The sequence below is a fragment of the Triturus cristatus genome, chromosome 1_2, assembly GCF_964204655.1.
Source record: "Triturus cristatus chromosome 1_2, aTriCri1.1, whole genome shotgun sequence".
In the NCBI taxonomy this organism is placed as follows: domain Eukaryota; kingdom Metazoa; phylum Chordata; class Amphibia; order Caudata; family Salamandridae; genus Triturus; species Triturus cristatus.
Window position 1 is genome coordinate 133,979,950 of NC_140580.1, and position 19,073 is coordinate 133,999,022.

At 46.1% G+C, this 19,073-nt stretch overlaps 1 protein-coding gene and 1 pseudogene across 1 annotated transcript in view; one reads left to right on the top strand and one right to left on the bottom strand.

Annotated features, from left to right (window-relative positions):
• The window catches only part of LOC146866962 (lipoamide acyltransferase component of branched-chain alpha-keto acid dehydrogenase complex, mitochondrial-like), a 34,742-nt pseudogene extending 25,264 nt beyond the window's left edge, over positions 1 to 9,478 (top strand).
• ATRNL1 (attractin like 1) overlaps positions 1 to 19,073 on the bottom strand; it is a 2,333,760-nt gene that overhangs the window by 134,336 nt on the left and 2,180,351 nt on the right. The gene's annotated exons all lie outside the window — the stretch shown is intronic.

A 19,073-nucleotide genomic window follows, 5' to 3' on the forward strand; every position in this document is an offset into this window, starting at 1 on the left:
AAACCTTAATTATTCAACCGCGACATTCTCCATAGGCTAACATTGCGATCCCGATAGCAGCTTCTCGCACTGCACACGCCTCCCGTGGGTCCCCTTCCTCTTAACTGTGGGTGGATTCCGAAGGGGCAAGCGATCCTGAATGCCCTAGGCATTGCCTGTAGAATTGTCGTGGTTCTTATACCACTATTTTAGTATATGGTTTGGTCCCCCCCTGGGGCCCATTGATTTCTGTGCTATTTATTGTGTTTATAAATGCTTGTTTGAACTGTAACTTTGCCACTAGCCACATAAAGTGACTGTGGGATTCTGTCTAGAATAAATACATATATTTTATATATATACCTGTGTGGGCTACTCTTTCATTTGGTTATTCAAGAGGTTGTTATGGTAAAACAATAAGCTTAACACTCCTTCAAGACTTAGCCTGAAGGCTGCTCTCCACAGCTACCACTAGGATAGCTTTCTTTAAAGGTTGTCTTAAACCTATCATCAATAAGAGTCGAATTGAACTGGTGCAAGGTGTCCCTATAACTAGGAACAGCATATGCCAGGCCAACTTCTCACATTGGTGTGCAGCGGTTGGATTCAAGCTTGCCATTGTTTTACCAGATAACAAATTGAATTTCTAAAGTGAAAGCCACTAGGTACCAAAGGTACATATAAAATTCAAGCTAGAATACAATAAGTTCTACTGAACTTAGAGTTGTGTGTAGAGGGTTTAGCACACCTTGACTACAACTCAAGAGAGGGTTCAGTAGGCCACACTTAGTGTAGGTAGATACACCACTATCACTACACTAAACATGTCTTCAGGTAGAGGTGCCACTAAGGCTATGGAAGGACCCCAGAGGGTCCCAGTTGATAAGTATGATCATCTCTCCTTTGCTGAGCTCAGGGAGATGTGCACCCTTAGAAAACTGAAGACAAACAAAGGTGCCAACACCCAACGTCTCAGGGAAATCCTGCTCATAGCAGACTTTATGGAGTCCATAGGGTCCAGAGGGACAGACAGAGTGGGTGGGCATCCATCAGAAGAGGACACTCCCAGAGTGGACTCTGATGAGGACCAGGAAGAGGATGAAAGTCCTGACCTGGAAGAAACAAACCACTCACAACATGGAGGTGAAGGCCCAAGAGGCACTCCCTCCATCCCTAGTGGGAGAGTGGTGGGTCCAAGAAGGAACAGATCCCCCTCAGTGGGATCCAACCATTCTCAGAGATCCAAAGGGTCCTCTGCCTCTTCTCAGAGAAGAGAATCCTCCCATGAGAGGAAATGCAGACTGATCAAATTTGAGCAGGCTAAGCTTCAGCTTAAAAGAGAACAGTTAGCATTGGACAGGGAAGCCCTGGAGCTTCAGAAAGCTTCAAAGAAGTGGGGTCTAGAGACCCCTGGTGGCAGTGATGAAACCCCTAGAGTTAGAGAGAAAGTCCCTGACAATAGGAACCTCCACAAGATTGTGCCCCCCTATCAGAATGGGGATGATATCCACAAATGGATATCTGCTCTTGAAAGGGCCTGTAGAGTACAGAGGGTCCCAGTAGAGCAGTGGGCAGCAATCCTGTGGCTCTCCTTTTCAGATAAAGGTAGAGACAAGCTCCTCTCTGTAAGAGAAGAGGATGCTGATGATTATTATATCTTGAAAGCTGCTTTAATAGATGGGTTTGGCTTAACCACTGATCAATACAGACTTAAGTTCAGAGACACCCAGAAAGCACAGAATCAAGATTGGGTAGACTTTGTGGATTGTGCAACCAAGGCACTGGAAGGTTGGTTAAATGGCAGTAAAGTTAATGATTATCAAGGATTGTATAATCTCATAATGAGGGAGCAGATTCTTAATAATTGTCAAAACCAACTTTTACACCAGCACCTGGTGGACTCTGATCTGACCTCTCCCCAAGAATTGGGAAAGAAGGCAGACAAATGGGTCAGAACCAGGATTAGGCCTAAGAACCAAGTTGGTGACCAGAAGAAGGATTCCACTAAGCCCAAAGAGAAAGGTGGGGATGATAAACAAGAAAAGTCCTCTGAAGGGCCCCAAAAACCCAGTGCTGGGGGTGGGTCCCAAAATACTTCCTCTAATAACAAGAAACCATATTGCCATGTGTGTAAGCAACCTGGCCACTGGAAAACTGACTCCAGCTGTCCTAAGAATGGCAATAAAGAAAATGTTCCTCCAAAACCAGCTCCAACACCTCCTGTTGCTACTAGTAGTAATCCCCCAGGTGGTGGGAGTGCACCCAAAAACTTAGTTGGGTTCTCTTTGGGGACACCAGTGGAGTCTGGCCCAGCCAGATCCCCTGCATTAGCAACTCTAGTCTGTGATGGTGGCATGGGGTTTGCCAACTTTACCATGAGCCCCAGTATCCTGGGCAGGTACAGACAAGAGCCCATGATCAATGGTCAGAAGGCTGTGGCCTATAAGGACACAGGGGCCAGTGTCACCATGGTGACCAAGAGGCTAGTGCCCCTAGATCAGCTTTTACCTGGGTTTAGCTACCAGGTGACCAACATAGATGGAATCAGGACAGATCATCCCATGGCAGTGGTAAATCTCAGCTGGGGAGGGGTCACTGGCCCCAAGAGAGTGGCAGTGTCCCCAAACTTGCCTGTAGATTGTCTACTGGGGAATGATCTGGAAATCTCAGCCTGGGCTGAGGTTGACCACAAGGCCCATTTGAAAATGGTAGGAATCCCTGAGAGAGTGGATGAGACCCTGGGGGCCTCACCTCCACCCCAGGAGAAAATAGAAAGAGTGAAGCCTGAAACTATGGATCACTCTACCCAAACAGAGAGCATAGGGGAGGAGGAGCAGTCTTCCCCCCACCAGACTACAGGTAAAGGTCCAGTTTCTCAGGGAACTGATCCTGCCCCTTGTGAAGTAACTGCCCCAGAAGTGGACAGGCCAGGCCTGCCCACCTCTCTGATGGCAGGGGACCCTTCCAAGGTGGTACCCAGTCTGGAGCAGGTATCCTGCCCCTCTCTACCCTGCCTCAGTCAGCCCAGGGCTGCAGAGGTCAGGGAGGTCAGTGGACCCTTATTGGGCCCCTGTCCAGAGGAACCCCCTCATCAACAGATTAGGGACACCCAGCAGAGTAGTTTCAGCCAGGTGAACATTCCTCTACAAACTGAGGGATCCCCCTTACCCTTAGGTATAGGCACCCCTCAAATGGATGTTGTTGGGAACAGGGAAACCTGGGGCCTAGTTGACCCAAACCTTCCAGAACCCTCCACTACTCCAGCCAAAGGGATCCAACCCCCAGCTGTAGGCAGCCAGAGGTTGACCCTTAGGGCCAGATATGACACAGTCATGGGCAGGAAGGCTTCCATAGTGGCCAGTGATCTGAGGAGGTTGAGACCAACCCAAGTAGGGCCTCACTTCCAGACTCAGACACCCCACCAGCCCACCTCTGACCCAAAAACCAATACAGGTAATTTCCCTAGACTTTGGAGAAACTCTAGAACCCCTTGGGGTAGGATTTCCCAAGTGGACCATGACACAGGGAGCAACCATGTTAGTACAGGTTCTTCCTTATATGGCCACTCAGGAAATAAAGGCTTATCTGGACAAGGTTAGCCTTATCTCCTTTCGTTTGGGGGGGGGGGGGGTTATGTAGGAGAGTGGAATCTGACTAATGGTTGCCCCCAACTTTTTGCCTGGTATTTAAGTGGTTTTTGACTAGTCTGGCTGGGATCCTGCTATCCAGGACCCCAGCCTATCTGCTTCCTCTGGTAAACTATGTGAGTACCCTAGGTACCAACCAATTGGATGCTGGGCATGCCCTACCACTCCCTTGTAGATGGTACCCTAGGTACCCAGGGCATGGGTCCCCCAGTAGGCCTACCAGGGCTGCAGCACTTATTGTGCCACCCTGGGACAGCCACCCAAACTGACACCACCAGGCCACTACTGTAGCCTGGGTAAGGTGGTGCTAGCACCCCTTACAGGGATGTAGGTACCCTATGTCCCATACCATACAACACATATACTCTCATAGGTCACCCCTATGGAAGGCCCTGGTAATCCTACAGGGCTGGGTGCTGAGGTATGTGTGAGGGGGGACCCCTACCTGAGTAGGACCTCTCTGCAACCCTCGTAAAATCGTTACTGGGTTGTTTGTAGTGCAGCCATACCATATACTCTTAACCGCATTATAAGTTATTGCGTCATCGCTGTAACTTGGGAATGGCTACACAGAACCATATCGTGTTTGGTGTCAAACATGAAGGAATCATACCCCCAGTCCAGCCATGGGCATGGGGGCACGATTCCCCCTTGCTAGGAGGGTGATATGGGAAAAGCGGTAGAATTTAGACACCAATTTAAAAGTGCACATGTACCACAAAATGGCTACTGTCCGCCACCTACACGACTCTGGCTGGCTGTTGCTGGGGAAAACCCCAGCCTCGCCATCTGGACAATAGGGCTCCTGTGGCAGGGAGGTGCCAGCACCTCCCCAGACAGGATATGTGGATTGGAACAGGGTGGGTGCACCAAATGTCCATTCAGAGTTGCACGTAGGCAGCTGCAGAGCCCCAATTCTGCATACACCGCCTGGAACCGGTTCAGGGGCATCCTGCCCCTCGCCCAGGCGGGAAACACACAAAGGGGAGTGGGTGTAGCCACCCTTTCCCGCCTCTACTCTGATTGGTAGGCTCTATTTTGGACCATCCCCTAATCTTGGGGATATATGGGAATAACTTTGCCCTAGAGCCTTAGATTCATACAGGACTTCACAGAACTGACCTTCGACGAGCTGCTGCCCAGCTGACTGAAGAAATCTCCCTTGGGATAAAGGAGTTATCCCCCTGCTTGGCAGGCACCTAAAAGACTGCAAGATACCCGGTTGGAACTTCGCTGCTCTCACGAACTTCGACGCCTTCCATCAACCTTGAGGTGGGTCTCCAGTGCATCCCAGAGTCCTGTGAGCGTGCCCAGCAAGTCTGAGCACCGTGGACCACGTGGGTGCCGAGATCCCTGCATACCCCGAGACCCCGGCCACCTCTTGCATAGCACACGACCCCGACCAGTGGGGAAGTTGTGCTTTGGCCCATTTCTGAGCCAACCTTCAAGCAGCATCCGTGCCAAAGCTCAGCCCCCTAGTCCACTCCGGTGGCCCGTGGGAGCCCTTTTACGCACTCCCTTTTGCTGCCCTCCGCGGTCCCTTGTCTCTCGACTTGTGGGCCCTGACGGAGGAAAACCTATCTTTCCAAGAGTTCCCCTGGTTGCTCCAGGCCTGCTCTACGCTCCCTGCAAAGGAGAGCACCCTCAGACCTCGTGGGTCTGCACCAGCAGCTGCTTTGTTCATCTTGCGTGGGTTGCGGTTGCCAATGCTTAGTGGATCCAATCGGGACACTAACACCGCAGCGACCCTCAGCCGACGTGGGACAGTCGCCCTCCAGAAGCTGGCCTTCCTTGAAGCCTCCCGGAGCCCGTGACTGCAGAGCCCAGCTGTACCTTCCACACCTGAAGCACCCGACATCCACGAGCTCCTTCCTGTGAGCTCCCTGGTCACTGTGCTGTGACCCAGACTCTGTCCCCTCTGCTTTCAGGTTCACCTTTATCTTCTCTTCAACTTTAATCTTCACGACTTCAACGACGCTTCCAGCTAGCAGCAGTTTGGACTACTTTTCCATAGAAAATCAGCCCGCGACCCGACACCAGAATCGACCTATGCACCCGGCTTCCCTGGGGCAGGTAACAGTGGTACTTCGGTACTCCCGTGGTGGTGGGCTCTCCAAAGCCTTAAGTCTCAAGCCTTAACTTTGTACTGTTGTTAGAAGTGTCCTTAAACCTTAATTATTCAACCGCGACATTCTCCATAGGCTAACATTGCGATCCCGATAGCAGCTTCTCGCACTGCACACGCCTCCCGTGGGTCCCCTTCCTCTTAACTGTGGGTGGATTCCGAAGGGGCAAGCGATCCTGAATGCCCTAGGCATTGCCTGTAGAATTGTCGTGGTTCTTATACCACTATTTTAGTATATGGTTTGGTCCCCCCCTGGGGCCCATTGATTTCTGTGCTATTTGTTGTGTTTATAAATGCTTGTTTGAACTGTAACTTTGCCACTAGCCACATAAAGTGACTGTGGGATTCTGTCTAGAATAAATACATATATTTTATATATATACCTGTGTGGGCTACTCTTTCATTTGGTTATTCAAGAGGTTATTATGGTAAAACAATAAGCTTAACACTCCTTCAAGACTTAGCCTGAAGGCTGCTCTCCACAGCTACCACTAGGATAGCTTTCTTTAAAGGTTGTCTTAAACCTATCATCAATAAGAGTCGAATTGAACTGGTGCAAGGTGTCCCTATAACTAGGAACAGCATATGCCAGGCCAACTTCTCACAAAAAATATCTAAACCAGGCCCCCCAGAATGTAGTCTTGACGGAATGTTTGGTTCTGATGATGCTGTTGTGGTCTTCATGGCCATGTTTAACGATAATTTCTCTCAACCCTAAAGGAGGAACAGCCTTATCACCTCTCCAAATAGTAGAATCAGAAAAGGATAATTCCTCTTTCACTTCCCAAAAATGTCTTAACTCAGGAGAAAGGTTCTTCTTAGCTGGCCATCCCTCAACTAAGTACTTTTGGACCTCTTGTAAAACTTTATCTTTGTGATATTCCATGTTCCAAACCTCTACCTTAATGGTTGGTACTCCCTCATCGTGGACTAAAGCAATATGAAAATCATCCAAAGTATTGTGAATACACTCCTTCAAGGGTAGAGGAAGTCTGGATAAGAAATCTGCTGTGACATTGTCTCGACCTGGAACATAAATCATCTTATATATGAAATCTTGTAACCTCATAGACATACGAGCAATCCTAGCAGATACTTTGATCAACCCATCAGTAGTGAGTAAACGCACAAGAGGTTTGTGATCAGATCTAACTTCACATTCCTTTCCCCAGACAAACACTCTAAAATGCTCTAGGGCCCAAACTATAGCTAACGTTTCCCTTTCAATAGTTGAATATTTCTCTTCTGACGGGGTCAAAGCTCTAGAAGCATATGCAATGGTAGATTCATTGCCGTTCTCTCTTTTCTGGGAGAGAACAGCGCCTAAACCCTTTGAGCTAGCGTCGGTCGTGACAATGCAACGGAGTAAAGGATCAAAATTATTCAATGCAGCAGCATTGCTAATAGCAGACTTAACATCCATAAACTCTTTTTCACACTCAGCATCCCATGCGAATTTACACTTATTCTTTAAAAGCTGTCTAATATTAAACACTCTGCCGGAAAAGTTTCTTACATATTTGGAGTAAAATTCTGTCAACCCTAGGAAAGATCGGATGTCATCCTTAGATTTAGGAGACAGAGCAAGTTGGATGGCTTCTACGAGATCAGGCTTGGGTTTGACACCATCGACACATAAAGTATGCCCCAAATAAGTAACCGAATTAACCCCAAATTTACACTTGCTGTGTTTAACTGTAAGACCATTCACGGATAACTTGCTAAGAACAACCTCAAGAACTTGGTCATGGGAAGGTTTGTTGTCACTAAACACAAGTATATCATCCTGGAAACAAATGACATTTTTACAGTCACCAAACATATCATGCATGACTCGTTGAAACACTGCCGCAGCTGAGGCAAGCCCAAATGGCATTCTCTTAAATTGGAAACAACCAAAAGGAGTGACAAAAGCAGTGTACTTTTTGCTATTTACATCCAAGACAATTTGGTGGTAACCAGACGATAAGTCGATACATGAAAATTTTTTCGCTCCAGCTACTAAGGATAACATCTCAGAGATTCGGGGAAGAGGAAATTGGTCTACAACAATGTTGTTGTTCAGATGGCACAGATCAATACACAACCTAATTTCACCATTAGAGCGTCTGGCCACCACAATGGGAGAAATCCATTCGGATGATTCTACTCTCTCTATGATATTACTCTCAACTAACTTATCGAGTTCTTTTTTGACTTCATCCCTAACTGTGATGGGAATGTTCCTGGCTTTATAAATCTTTGGGCACGCATTGTCTTTTAAAATGATTTTATGCCTAAAATTAATCAATTCTCCTATGCTATAATTGAAAACCTTTGGAAATCTGTTCAGCATGGTGCTGCCACATTGATCAGATTCTCCAATCACCATTACTGGGTTAGGACTATTGGGATTGAGGATGATATCAAGTTTCCCTTGCTCAAACCACCCGAGGACGGAAGGTCCATGTTTGAATATGTATAATTTGGCAGTACATTCACGATCCTTGAATTTGAATACTAGTATTCTGAAACCAAGAATATCGATTCTTTCACCTGAATACCCTTGCGGATTAATGTCTCCAGGATACAACACAGGACCTAGTTTATCTATAAATTTAGATTTCCATACATTCTCATTGACTAGAAAAGACGGCTGAATCCTCACAGAAGACATCTTTTTTTTGCAGAGTTTTGTATAGCGTGAACTTGACCCGAATCCAATCGGGTATCAGAGCGCTTTACATAGCACCAGTTACGTTACATGAGGACACACATTCACATTTTGTTAGGCAGGGGGAGATTAAGTGATTTGCCCAGAATCACAGGATGTTCAGCGTCATTACCGAGACTCGAACCCAGTTCCCCAGGTCCGAGGTCGAGCGCCCTAGCCGTTAGGCCAACTCCTCTCCCCAGACAGGCACCATTTTAACTCTTTCTGCTCAGGTCATCCCTCCTGCACCAAAGCCAGAGACTGCTCCTGCAGCAGCAAAGGGCAAGGTGCCTGTTCTTTCCATGCCTCTGCCCACACCGGTCCGGGTCACAGAGAAAGATCGAACTGAGCCCTTAAAAAGCTTCCACAAGACAATGGTCAAGTCGATGAGCGCTGCTTTGAAGATTCCACATTATGACTATTGTGATGAGATTGGCTTGACGCAGCTGTTCCAGCTAACAAATGAACTGAAGGTTGTGGTGGAAACCGATGGCATTAAACTCCTCTTTGTGGCATTCTTTATAAAGGCCACGTCATTGGAGCTGTAACATTTACCGGTGCTTAATTCATCAGTGGATGAAACGTTCAAAATACCACATAAAAACCTGCTCATAACAGTGGAATTGCTAAGGCCATGCAAGGCGGATTAATAGCACTCAATGTGAATAATGTTCAAGCCTGCGGTATTTTTGAGTTTGCTGCTGAAATAAATTGCTTTTAGACGTTGGGCTCTGCTGGTCAACTGGGAACAAAGACCTCACTGGCAGGACACTCACTCTTTCCAACATTGGGTCAATTAGTGGCACCTACGCAAAACCAGTGATACTTGCCCCTATAGTAGCAAACGGAGCCTTTGTAAAGATGCATGTTTTGCCTTGGCTTAATGCTAAGGGTGAAGTAATTAGGGCACAGATCTTAAATGTCAGCTGGTCAGCCGACCACAGAATTATTGATGGAGCCACCATGGCAAGCTTCTCCAATTTTTGGCAATCCCACTTGAAAAACCCAGATTCCATGCCTCTGTACCTCAAATGAAGAAGCCTCGCACATCCAGAAACATCCTGGGATAAATGCAGACTTTTTCAAATCTGATTTTGCTAGCATCTCAGTGTTATCCTGACCCGGTGAAGCTTAAGCGAGACCTGGTCTAACATGTCCAAAACCTTTTGGCAAAATTGTATAGATGTTGCCAAATTTATTCTGTGTAGGGCTGTATAGATGTTGCCTAATTTATTCTGTGTAGGGCTGTCATACTTTTTAGTTCATGGGATGGCTACTGTTTCTCACTGCCTTGCTGGGAATATGTATTAGTTGATGGAGCGGGCAGGAAGATCTAATCGTGTGGAATGATCCCAACCTACCTGGCAGATGAATGCTAGAATTGAACAGACTCTGTTCTTAGGAGTATTTTTTTTTATCACTCAGAGATTTCTATTTGGAAAGAAGTTGTTTTAATTAAAAAGTAATGTTCCCCCTCCTCAATGTGGTTTAAATGAATACCATGTGCAAAGTATCCTGAACACAGACGCACAATGACTTGGCATAAAGACTTTATGTAGCATCTTACGAAATCCCAAAACAAAATAACTGTGCATGTGTCGCCAAGTGTCTGACTCACAAACACAGCCAACGTATCCTCCAGGAACATATGGGTTTACTGAAGAAGGGTATGAATTCCTGGTAGAGAGACGATGAGCGGTTTTGTTTCAAAGGAGACACCTTTTCTTCAGCCAACACCTTCCTTAGAGGAGAGGAAATAACTTTTAAGTGCTCTTGGTTATTTGTCAACAGAGTACAACAGGCTATTAGAGCAATCAAGCACAGAACGTGCCAACTGGAAAAGGAAAGCAGGTGAATACATTCATACAGCAGCAGCTGGAAGGAGTAGGCTCAGAGGAGTTGGCCCACTAAAAGCCAAAGAGGGTAAACTGGTGACCTAATTGCCAAGCTGTGCTGTATTTTACTAAGTCCAGCATTGTTATGGTAAACACACATGCATTTTTCTGGACTTTTGTGGCTGGAGTTTTGCTAGTTTACGCTGAAAGACTTTACCTTAAATATGGACAGGAGAGGAAAAAATAAAAAGTCCTTGGTGGATTGATACAATTGATTTGGAAAACTATCCACTTAGGGGAGTTCACCCAAAATTTCTCACTCTGTAATTTATGTTACACTCACAAAAAACAACCAGCCCAGCTGGACAAACAGATCATATTCTGCGGTCAGTGGAGAATGCAAGTATATATAGCTGCTACCTGGAAACTTCAGTCTACAACGAAAAGCAAACTCTGATCCATGTCTTCTTGGGAACCTCGTCAGCCACCTGGGGCCATATTATGCATACGGTGCACTTTCCCTGTTTGCGTGATGACGCACCTTTCCAAAGATGCACTGGGTGCAAACAGGGAAAGTGTGCAGCATTATAAAGAAAGTGCAACCCCCCCGGGCACCCGTGAACTTGCGTTGCCCTTGGGCAACACATGCAAGAGAAATATAGAGCGGCTGCTTTAAAGCTGCTCCATGTTTCGCAGTGCATGCGGCATGTCACCTGCACTTTAAAGAGGAGAGAGAGATCTCTTTGCAGGTGGGTGCAGTGAGAAACTGCACACACCTGCAGGGGAATGTCTTGGGGGTACATAGGACCCTTTTTCGCCCCTTTAGAGCGCTGCCTTTAGGAGGTGCACTAAAAGTGTCCCACCTTTTTGTGCACCTCCTAAGGACATATTTGCCTCTGTGCCCTAATATGGCGCAGAGTCAAAGTGATTCCCTCATGGCCCCATGCAAATGAGGGATTACCCTCTCATTACAGTACTGGTGCTACATGTGCACTAGTGCTATCAGTATCACAGAAGGGGATGCACAAGTGTCTGAGGCCCCTTCTGTAATACTATTGTGCCCCGAGGGTGCACACCCCTGTTGTGACCACAGGGTACAATGTATAATATGTCACCAGGAACTCTGTTCCAGCTATGCTGAGAGCCTTTCAAGATTACCTTCCTTACAGCTGCAGTCTCGAAAACACTACTTCTCTCAACACACCGAGTGTAATGCCCCCGTCTCAATGACCGAAGGTGTCTAATCACTCAGCTTCCCCAGTCTGTGAAATGCTTGCAAATATTACAATGACAAATCCTGTCAAACTCTTGTAACCTTGCAGTCTCTGTGGAAATGGCCCTCATGAAAAATTGCCTATGTTGTCGTGAAGTATTGCTCTTCTCATTGTGACAAAAGAGACCCCCTGTGTTGCACCGTACGGTAGAATATGATTTGCTACCTTCAATTAAATAAACACATAAATTAAATACATAAGTATAAAAAATAAACATCTAAGGAGATTTTCTAAGGCAAAGAAGCAGCTGATGGGATGACTGCAGGAAGGTGATGCTGGTAATCGTGTGAGATGATTTTAAAGATACATCAATGCCGCATAATCGTGAGATTCAGATATGATGCAGTGCGTGCCAGTAGTTAAGGGCCCACTTTGCATCCTACCAACACCCCTCAACTACATATCACAATCTCCTTGAGGGATAGAAAAGTCAGAGATCACAGCACCTTCAGGAATTAACTTCATAGGCTCAGGAATGGTAGGTGGGTACATAGGCTCTGAAACATCTGTTTTTAGGGGAGTCGTTGACTTATTCATACGTTTCTGACCTGACAGACTTCAGAAGGACAGTTGTAAGAAAAAAAGCAGACAACCTTTCAAAAGAGAAGCAAGCTTTAAGTTCAAAATTATTCCAAGTGAGAAGTATGCGGAGGCCCCTGCCTTCCACAGTCTCAGAATCTATTGAGACTGATCCATGCAAAGGAACACTCCAGAGTTGTGGATTGGGAACAGAGCAGGCACAGCCAGGAAATGGCTCCTAGATGCGTTTAGTACACGGATTTAAGGCTCTGCCACCTCTTCCTAGAACCTCTTCACGTAATGAGAAGTTTTAACTGTTGTGGTATGAGTTTTCAAAAGATGGTTTGAAATCAGCAGAGAATTTGGGTACAAAAAAAAATGTTCTTTTTGGGGAGTTCCAGCCAAAGTTCTGGCAAACCTTTTGGCGAGATGATGCACCCCGCCTGATTTTCAAAGAGATTTAGTAAAAAATTTAGAGATTATGTTTGATAATACGCTGCCATTTGGTCCCCAAATTAATAGGTTGGCTGGGACCTGCTTTGGGATCCTGAGATACCCAAAGAAATGTCTGCCTTTCTTGTTTTTCCATGCAAAGAAAACAGATATCCAAGCATTGACTACGTCCCGAATCGACTACAGCAATGCCCTTTATTTGGGCCTTCAGGAATATCTCTTGGATAAACTTCAGGTGATCCAGAATGCAGCAGCTCGACTTTTGCTTAATTTACCAAGGTAGACGCGTATTAGCGCTCATCTTTGGGGGTCTCCATTGGCTGCCCATCAGAGAGAGAGTGAAATTCAAGGCTATGGTGCTGGTACATGTGGCCCTCTATTGTAAAGGACCTACTTATTTTAGTACCAGATTCTGCTTTTATAACCCTCCAAGGCAGTTAAGATCCACCAATAAATATCTGGCATGCATCCCCAGGATCCAGAGACCAAGAGCAGGAGGTAGATCGCTAATTATTTTGGCTGCATCTGCTGGAATCAGATCCCCTTGGAATTACACTCCATAAGTGACGCAAGGGTTTTTAAACAAAAAATGAAAACCTGGTTCTTCATGCAGGCCTAACTTTTTCCTCTCCGACTTTCAGCTAGTACTGCACCGGGACACTCCTTGGAGTAGCTGTGCGTCATATAAATAGCATATCATATCAAATAAGTGCCAGATGTGGTAGCTTCAGAGCATCCTCAATAATGGAGCATTCATTCAACAACCGTGCGAGGCGACTTTAATGGAGAGAACTAATTGGTGCTGAGGATTTGCGTGGTGCGGCCGGCACGTGATGTCTGCATGACAATCTAATCTCCGAGATGCAGTCTCAAGAAGATCCCTGCTCTTTCTACTAAGGCTGTATGAATGATGTGAATCCTTTGGTTGGAAAAACACTCTTTCCAATCAAATGGCTTCAAAATCACGAGCTTTAAAAAATAAAATGCATTTGCTGTGTAGATGTGTTACTTTAAAGCAAGAAGTATGAACCTATGGCTCTAGGAGGCAATACTAATGGCAGGCCGTTCGCTATATAATTGTAAATAACACCACATAACACAAACGTCCTTTAGTTAGACCTTCTTTAACCATTATAAATGGGGGTCCTAGCTTCACCACCTTTTTGCTCTCCGGGAATTCATATTTCTGGTTGGCTCCTAATAAACGTTATGTGTACAATGAAGTCACAAGTAATGGAAAACAAGCTTATGTTTCTATTCACAGTCAATAGCTGAATATGGTTGCCTTGGTGAATTTAAAGTTTAGTTTTCTACAATATTTCAATCCAAAAGTCTATTATTTTTGCAGAGTGTGCATGCTAGAGTTTCTAAAGGCAAGCTCAGTTATCAACTTTCATCGGGTTCTCCAGGCCTCCACAGCCCAAAGGCAGGCAGGCAAGCCTTGTTCTAAACATTGCCACTGTCCCTGAAAATGAGGAGACCAAATACTTCTGCAGTGACAGTGACATGCCAACAACCTCCTTATTAGGCTGTGACTTTCTAGGGTAACGGGGTCGAACAGCCAAGGCTTACTCTTGGATGACCGTGTTGACTAGAATGCCCACTCCAGGCTGCTGTGCACGTTTATAAGGTTTATGGCACCAACAATTATACACGGCTCCGTATCCCCGTTACTTGGTGACTGAATCAGACTCTAGACTTTTTAGGCGCAGAGCATGATTTACATAGAGGGGACTAGTAAATTGGGATACCCAAGTGCAGAAGACAAGTACTCACTGTTCAGTGCCCGACAGTCCTTGCTGTCCTTCTGCACAAACGAAGCGAGAGCCACATATGGGTCCGTACTCAGGGCAGTGGAAGCACCATACCCAGGATGTGGGTGGTGGGAGTTCCAGTTCTGGCCAAAGGGTGGGGAAGGTGGCATCAGAGGTGGGAATGCAAGCCCTGTTCTGGAGCTAGGTGTCCGTAGATGGAGGCTGTGAAGAGCAGCTGAAAGGGGGGGATAGAGGAGCACCAGTCACACCCCCTTTACTCTGTCTTGAAGAAAGGATGTCTTGCATTAAGATCAGGCACATGTCAGGCATGGCTGGCTGCAAGAAAGAAGGCAGTCTATGAAGGTCAATGAACACAGGCATGCATGGACGTCTGCTGCTTGAAGAAGTGAGAAGCTGCACAAAGATTGGGGCACAGAGGCTATTGTTATCAGAAGCCCGAGGAAGTGATGCGTCCATTCACGTTCAGGCATAAGTGCGTTACCCAGTCATCGGTCGCAAGCAGAGGATGTTGCAATGCAGGGTGAAGGCATACTGGCCTCTCACAAACATCGGGTGCTGAAACAGGGCAAGATGATAAAGAATGCAGGCTTACAGCCTCTCCAGATTATCAGCACTCTTGCATCAGTGTGATCACTAACTAATAAATAAGTTGAAGCATGCAGGATTTGGAGGCTGCCTACAAAGAAGCGAACAAGTCGGCTGAGCAGAGGTTCACAGCTACCATCTCAGCAGACTTGGCTTCTTGTTTCTCCTCCCAATAGAAGCCCACATGGAATGGTTTATAGCTGAACAGATAGGTTATCTCCAGGTGAGACAGTTTGCCTCTTGATTTAGTTAGCAGCAGAGTTTGTTCTGAGAAGCAGGCTATGGTCTTTGCCCTAAAAGAGAAACAGCGACAGATTCTGTCTCTGGTCCTCACCTTCCTCAACCCTGGGGTACAGAGCCACTTGAGTTACAAAAAAGTGACCAATAGATGTACTGGATTGGTCAGCTTATGAACTGTCCATTCGCTTTTTCCAAAAACCAGATCAATTTTGAAGATTGCACCAATCATTTGGATGGAACAAATCACAGTGAAGTAAATTCCTTGTTCGGATGACCTCAGCCTGGTGGCAAAAATTTGATGATCTCACTACTGCATTTCCTTTCATAGATTGCAGGTTGGCGGTTCCTCGTTTCTGCACAAAGCACGGTATGAAGAAAAGGGACAGGGAGCCCCATGTCCCACGACAGGTTTCCAGGCCACACTCCTTGTTTGAATGTTGGTCTCTGGCCAGGTCAAAACTTGCCTTTATAGACTGGCTCAATTTCAGTCACTTGCAACAAAATATCATTCCTCTGACTTATGATTTAAAGCCAGACACTGCACTTGGATTTACAAAGAGTTTTAGTGTGAGGGTGGAATCTAAGCAAGGCAGCTAACTGCGGCTACCATCAACCTTACGAAGCAAGCTACAACTTCAGGGACTACATTACTACAAGGATGGCCCCCAAGTCGAGCACACCACCTTATATGTTCCCAGCACATGTAGGCATGCACCACCTACACTCAAGGAGAACAAAAGGACTTAGCAATAACATTCTACACGTAGTTTACCAGGCACAGTCAAGTTGGCAGTTTCCCAATGGGGTGTAGGTAAAAAGGCTGCATCTCACGGCTACATTTCACCTACCACAAACCGTTTGTAGTGCCATGGTTTGGTCATGGGGAGAATAGTCACCCATGCCAAAAAGATCACCACTTTGGGTGGGCCACCATCGCCCAGTACAGACTAGCGCACTGTTGGTTAGCAGCATCCCGTAATCATGCAGAGGGCTTGTCAAGAGACTTGTGAGCTCTAATACAAAAGAAAAGATAAATAATCAGCAAGAACAATAAAATGGGGAGCAGCTTGTCACATGTGCCAAGGGACCTTCACCTGGGGTTCAAGTTTCTGGCCAGCACCCAACAGGTAGGCATTGTTGTGGAAAATACTTACATGTCATGAAGACTGCTTGAGCACTAATGGGTTATTTCATTATGGCAAAACATTTATATATACATCTCTACATGCCAGTCTGTAGAACTCAGTATGTACCACAAGGAGGTTCACATAAATACCGGAATATGATGGTATTGGAGGATTTGAAGTTTGCTTTTCTTCGGTGTTCCTGTCCAGAAATATCCTATTTAATCTGAGTGAACAGGCTAGACTTTCTTTAGCTATTATTTCACTTTTGTCATGTTCACCTGCTCTCTCCTCCATGGCGCTGCGCGATTCTATTTCCAATGCTTTGCTTCTCAGTGTCGGGCTGACCCTGAGACAGGATCCTTGGTCTGGAAGTCACACTGTAGTTACATTCTGCAGCTGCCCAACAGCCTTTCCACGTAGGACCGTGTGGTCAGCTTACCTCTTTCCGATAACACGTCTACGCCGGCTGGAGCCCATTAAATCTGCAGCCGCCTTGGACAAGTGTAAATGACTTGGAAGACGAGTGCGCCTTGCTCCTTCCCAGCAGGGCTTTTGAAAAGTTCTTCGTGTCCGTGTTCTAAAATTGTTTACTTGCTGGAATAAATGTACCTTGTTGTTTGTTTGTTACAAGATGCACATGAGCACTGCCACTGGGGAAATTATGGTAGGCCGCTCAACTGGCCTCCTATGGTCTGACACACACGGCAAATGAACAGCCAGCCAGACAAAAAACAACTTAGAAATGTATCTCCTTTAAACGTTGGACACGAAAATGGAAGACCCACAATTCCACTTTTGAACACAAGCTCATTTGACCATGCGTTTGGGTTCTTGCTGTGCGCCATGAGATTTTCTGTCAACGTATCCCCTGAACCGGAGATTCTTCACTTTCTGCAAATGTATCCGACGTAACACACGAAATGCCTGCGAAGCAAATTTATTCTTGGGTCGGTCTTCAACTCAGTAATTTCATGATGAGCTGGACAGGCTAAAAAAGATGGCAGATGTAAGAACCCTATTTAAGTGCCTATATAAGCCAATTTGTTTCTTCCATAGCCTACTAAAGCGATAAGTCTCTAAATGTCCTGCAAACAGACAGATGGGTGCCTTGGAGTGCCAAGGCCCTTTTAGTTTTCTGTATCCCTGACAGCTCATACAAGAACGCCCAGCTGAGGCACTGTGTCTAGGATGATACGCAGCCTTGTCCCTGGCAGGCAAGTTAGGTATAGACAACAGGCTGTTCTGCGACAATGCATCTGACCGGGTTTCCACCATGTGGCACAAGGATTAGAAGACCTCTACTAGGTCGGCTTAGGAGCATGGGCTGGTCCCATCACCTGCCAAATGCAGAACACTGAGTAGAGTGGACACAGCGGGTTCCATCTGAGCAGGGCAAGGCCTAGCTCAAAATAGACAGGACGCATACGAAGGATAGGAAAAAAGCAACCGCGATTGTGAAAGCAGCAGATCACACACAACATTAACACATATATTCTGGAAAAACTGACAGCTCGGTGAGTTCTAGGCCTGGTCCATGGGTCTGTGTGCAGTCTGCAGGTAGCATGATCGAATGCAGCTGGCAGTCTCTTCCTCTGCAGGTCAATAACATAACAAGCATTGGCATAGCCAATAGGTCTCGCTTTTGGGACCTTATAAGTATTTAGTTGTGCAGCGCAATATCCTTGGTGCAACAACATCAACTGTTACATGGCTAAACACTTATAAGGTACAAGGATCAGCCATGTCATTCTGATTTTCTATAGGGAACGCAGGGAAAGTGCTTAAAACCCACAATGTATATATTTGTGCTTCACTGACTACAATGACTTTCAGGTCTGCATGTCCCTTCTCTGTCCTGTATCCAACTTCGAGAAACAGCTTTTATTATAGCTGTATTCAAATAAATGTTGTTTTGGGAATCTGAACGCCCATGCCATGTCCCTCATTTGACAGCACCAAAAAAGAGTCATTTTGACAGAATTGCTGAAAATTCCTGCACCTTAAAATGTTAAGGTCTTTTATAAAATATGTGAAGCAAAAACTAATTTTACTGGATTGGAACCTGGGGGCTTTATAAATACCCTGCAGAAGCCTCTTGACCTCCTGACCTATCCCAGGTGGTTTAGAGACTGTAATCTGCAGATGATGCACAGATCATCTGGCCTTTGATTTATTGCATGTGCTGTACTCACAGATTTTTTATCATATTTTTGCAACTGCTTTTGATACAACTAAGAAACGTAGGCCCTTGGATAGATTTCAATGGTTGTAGTATTCTGCCGCCCCTGAGGCCTTTCCTAGTGGAATAGCAAGAAAGCCCAGAGTTCTAGTGAAATCAAGGAAATGGATTCCCACCAAAATTGTGTAGTAAAAGACAGCCGATATTAGGTGCAATGGGTACGTCACACCTGACACCTGGCCCTTAGCTCCACTGCCCTAATTACAATGCGCTTCTTCCTCTCGTCACAAAACATCCTCTTGTGAGTGTTTGGAAGTTTCAGGCAGTACAATAGAGCCGTGTGAGGACTGGGGTGCACCAGCAGAGCTGTAGAGATCAATTTGCGTAAAGAGGGGCGTACGTTGCTGAGCTGTGTCCCGATTGGGTGCAACAGTGGCCCTGTGTGCATTTTATGTGGCACAAGCACGGATTTCTGTGTGGGCCGATGTGTGACGGCTGTGGTGCGTTGGTATAGTTACGCCATGGGTGGGAGCTGTGTAAGGAGGTGGGTCATTGACGAAGCCGTCAAGTTTGGAGTTTGTGGGGTCCGGGGCGCGTGCGCGGTGCTCTCATTGTTAATATTGGTGTGCATTGGGGGAGCCGT